Here is a 4841-nt window from a genome sequence, read left to right on the forward strand (position 1 = left end):
TTTTCTGTCAGGCCAATTCTGGGTATAATTCGTTCTGACTATTTTGACCACATTCCTGGTGGTGGCAGTTGGGAGGGGAAGGCCTCTGCTCAGCTGGAGTAGTGATCTACCATTACCAGTAGGTACTTTGTCTCCGTATTTTGGGCGTTTTTGTAAAATTTACTTGAATTCTTTGAAATGGCCTTAACCCAGGAGGTCTTATCCTAGTAGTTTGTTTTCTGTTTGTCTGTTTATTCTATGGCAGGTTACACAAACCCATGCACTTGTTTAGCAAGGGTATAAATCCTTATATAACCATAATTCTTGAGTATTGCATCATACATGGCCTGGGGACCCCAGTGACTTCCCTTATGCAGTATGGACATCAGTTCTCTCATTTTGGGTTTGCTTATCATTTCTCTCCCATGAGGGAGTGCCCACCTCCCATCCTCAGTTTGAGTGGCCCCTATCTTGCCCAGTTTTTCCTCCTCCTCTTTAGAAAACTGGGGTCTTAATACCACTTTAGGGATATCTGGGATTCGGCTAAACAGTCTAACTTCCTCCTCCAGGGAGGCTTGCTTAGCAGCTTCATCTGCAAGCCTGTTCCCTGCAGCTTCTATAGTGAAAGGTGTGATTTGTAATCCTCCTATTGCCTTCCTTAACCCACAAAGGGGAATTAATTTTACTTTCTTCCCCCTCTGTTAGGAGGCCCATCATTACTTTTACTTGTCCCTCCTTTACTCCTAATCCTAAACCTAACCTAACAATCCAGTCTCAACCCAGGAGGTTAGTTTCTGCTTTGGGAAAATATAGGAATGACGTCTTAATTTGTTCTGATCCCAACCTAATTAACATTTTCTTGAATATCAGAAGCTGAACTTCCTCCCCTTTTACCTCTGACACTGTTAACTTTACCTTGGAGAGTTCTATGCCCCTTGGTTGGTATATTAGGGAGGAGCGAGCCGCCCTGCAGTGTCGACCAAAAATGTCATTTCTTCCTTTTTGGGTCCCACCCTCAGGTTTATTAAGGGTTCCTGGTGGGACCTATGCAGAAGGAACCACTGACTTCCCTATTCTTTATCAAAAGTCATAAGGGGACTCACCACCTCTTCCTTTTTCTACTCTGGACATTCTCTCTTAAAATGTCCTGGTTTCCCACATTTGTAACAGCTACTTACAGTCTTAGAAGTTTTTTCCTGTATTTCCCTCCTGTCTCTTCACTGAGAACTAGTATTCCCTCATCTCCTCTGAGAGGGGTCCTTATTTAATCTCTGTCTGGCTACTTCCTCTACAGTGGAAACCACGATCTTTGAATTCTGTTTGTCTCTCTTCCTCTCTTCTTACAAAAACCTTCTGAGCGTCCTCAATTGGTTTCTTATTTCATCCATTAATCTGTTGCAGTTTCTTAGTAATATAAAACCAGCTTTTAGTCACAAAATTAACCTTTAAAAGGCCTTGCTCTACTGGGTCTTCTGGATTTAATCCTAAATATTTTCTCATTTGATCTCTGAGCTCCTGCAGAAACGCAGAGGGAGTCTCCTCTTTTTCTTGTTGGATTTTGAATGCTTTTGATACATTCTGTGTCCTAGGAGTGGACTCTTTAACCCCTTTAATTATTAGCTCCCTAAGGTCTTACATTTGGACCCAAACCCTGGGGTCATTAATATTCCATGCAGGATTGATTCGCATTTGGGAATTACTGCTCAGTTGGCAGGACTCCTTGCCGAGGAGGATGCTGTCTTTCCCAAATGGTCATGGCTGCCCTTCTATTCCTTCCCTTCTCTTCCCCAGTAAACAGAACATTTATGATTGACATCATTTAAGCCCAAGTATAAAAATTGGGTCCTAAAAATGATCCAGCTGCTTTGCTAAACTGAGGGGATCTTCCAAGAGTAGCCTTACTTCCTTTTTGAAATTCCTAACCTTGGTAGTTGTTAAAGGCACACTTACAAATCCAACTACTTCCTGTCCCGTGGGGACTTCTCTAAGAGTGTGCATGTTAGACATTTGTTGTTTAGAAGGAATATGGAAATTTTCAATGTCCGTCTTAAATTGGTTTAATTTTTTCCCTTAAGTTTGGATAAGGATTTAAGGGAACATTGGGTTTAGCTCCTTCATGACCCCCAGATTTCTCTTCCTCTGGCCTTGGCGGTTGCCCCCTGATCTCCCTGTCCTCTACTTTGTGAGATGTATGCAGGGGGAGCATGTTAGGGGATCCCAGGGCTTTTCACTGGGTGAGGGTTTTCTACTATTCTCTTTTTCTTCCTCTTTAAGGGGGAACATGGGGGCTAATTAGTACATACGAGGTTTCACCATGTTGGCCAGGCTAGTCTTGAACTCCTGACCTCAAGTGATCTGCCTGCCTCAGCCTCCCAAAGTGTTGGGATTACAGGCGTGAGCCACTGAGCCCACTGAGTGACAATTTTAACATATTGACATAAACAAAAGAGGTTAAGAGAGATAAATACATTGAATGGTTGGCGAAGTCTATTTAATGCAACAGCAATAAATATGAGGTGTTTGGATTATCCACAAACTTTCTGATTCATTAGAATGGCTAATTAAGAATTGACTATGGCAATTTTATTTAGCTATGCTTTATTTTTATTTTAATTTTTATTATACTTTACATTCTGGGGTACATGTAGAAAACATGCAGTTTTGTTACATAGGTATACACGTGCCATGGTGGTTTGCTGCATCCATCACCCCGTAATCTACATTAGGTATTTCTCCTAACGCTATTCCTCTCCTAGCTCCCCCACCCTCCGACAGGCCCTGGTATGTGATGTTCCCCTCCTTGTGTCCATGTGTTCTTATTGTTCAACACCCACTATGAGTGAGAACATGCAGTATTTGGTTTTCTGTTCTTGTGTCAGTTTTCTGAGAATGATGGTTTCCAGCTTCATCCATGTCCTTGCAAAGGACATGAACTTATCCTTTTTTATGGCTTCATTTAGGTATGCTTTTAATTTCAAGAATTTCCATAAATTAGTGGGAAGGCTGGCATTTGCTTGTCTGATTCACCATTAACTGTATAAGTTGATGGGTGTCTTAGTTTGCTTGGGCTGTTACAACAAAAATGGCATAGGCTAGGTGTTTTAAACAATAAGCATTTATTTTTGACTCTTCCAGAGATTGGAAGTCCAACATTAATATGCTGGCAGATTTAATGTCTGGTGAGGACCCTTTTCCTGGTTTATAGAAGGTTGCCCTCTTGCTGTTATCTTCATATGGCCCAGAGAGAGAATGATCATCTCTTCCCTGTCTCTTCTTATGAGGCTAATAACTCCAGTCAAAGGGCTTTACTCTTATTACCTAATTACCTTCCAAAAGCCCTACCTCCGAACTCCATCACATCGGAAATTATAGTTTCAACATATTAATTTTAGAAGGACAAAAATATTCATTCCATAGCAATGAGCTTTTAGATAATTGAGTGGAGTAGTTTAAGATTCCAGTCTTTTGAAAGGTGTCTGTAGTTCAACTTTGTGATAAGTCTACAGTTAGCCCCTGACTTGTCTTTCTCTCCTTGAAGGGAAAGATGGTGATCCTGCCTCTAACTCTGTCTTGTGGCAGAGCTGGCTGTAGCCTCTACTCTAGAGATTGGTAGATTGGATAGGATAGAAATACTACTACCTCCCTGTAATCTCTGGTTCAAGTCACCATTCTCTTTTTCTTGGACAACCACAATAGCCTCCTACCTGATCTTCATGCTTGCTTACACTCCTGCTTCTTACTGTCTACTTCCCACTTAGAAGCCAGAGGCAGTCTTTTGGAATGCAAAGAAGAATATGTCACTGACCTCAAAACTCTCTAATTCTTTCTCTCCCCAAATTTTAAAATTCTGACTTATACATCTGCTAAGACCCACATGATCTACCTCCTGGCTACCTCTTCATTGTCATCTCCTGCTATTCTCTTTGTTCACTTTTTCCAGCCGTACCTACCTCATTTGCTGTTTTGAGAACATGATGAGCATATTTTGTACAAGCTGTTCTTTCTTGCCCCAGATAGCCTCGTAGCTTAATCCATCACAGCATCTAAGTCTCTGTTCAAATGTCCCTTCATCAGAAAGACCCCCCTGTTATGGATTGAATTCTACCCTCCTACTTCATATGTTGAAGCACTAGGTCCCAGCACTTTGGAATGTGACTGTATTTAGAGACAGGGTCTTTAAAGAGGTGATGAAGTTAAAATGAAGTTGCTATATATATGTGTGTGTGTGTGTCAAAACATCACGCTGTATAGCAAAAATACGTACAGTTATGTATCAATTAAAAATATAAAACTTAAAAAATGAGACTGTTAGTGTGGGCCCTAATATGATCTGCCTGTTGCCTTTAGAAGAAGGAAAAATTTGACACACAAGGAGACTCCAGGGATGCAAGCACATTGAGAAAAGGCCACATGAGGACGCCATGACAAGCTGGCAATGTGTAAGCCAAGGAGAGAGACCTTAGAATAAACCTTTGATGTTGGATTTCTAGCCTCCTGAACTGTGAGAAAATAAATTTCTGTTGTTTAAACCACCCAGTCCATGGTGTTTTGTGATGGCAGTCCTAGCAGATTAATATATGCACCTTGACCGCTCAATCAATAGTATGCCTCTATTCCCCTAAGCAAACTTTATTTTCTTCCATAGTTCTTGTAGGTTGACATTCTATTATATATTTATTTTCCTTTTCATTTATTTTTTGTCTCACCTACTTACACATAGCCCCATGAAGACAGGCACTTCATTATGTTTCCTGTAATAAAGCCCAAGACAGTACCTGGCACATAGCAGGTGCTCAACAGGTATTCATTAATAAATGAATGGACTAGGATTTTTTTTTTGTTTTTTTGTTTTTTTTTTTTTT

The sequence above is a fragment of the Cebus imitator genome, unplaced genomic scaffold (genome assembly GCF_001604975.1).
Source record: "Cebus imitator isolate Cc_AM_T3 unplaced genomic scaffold, Cebus_imitator-1.0 Scaffold1, whole genome shotgun sequence".
Classification (NCBI taxonomy): Eukaryota; Metazoa; Chordata; class Mammalia; order Primates; family Cebidae; genus Cebus; species Cebus imitator.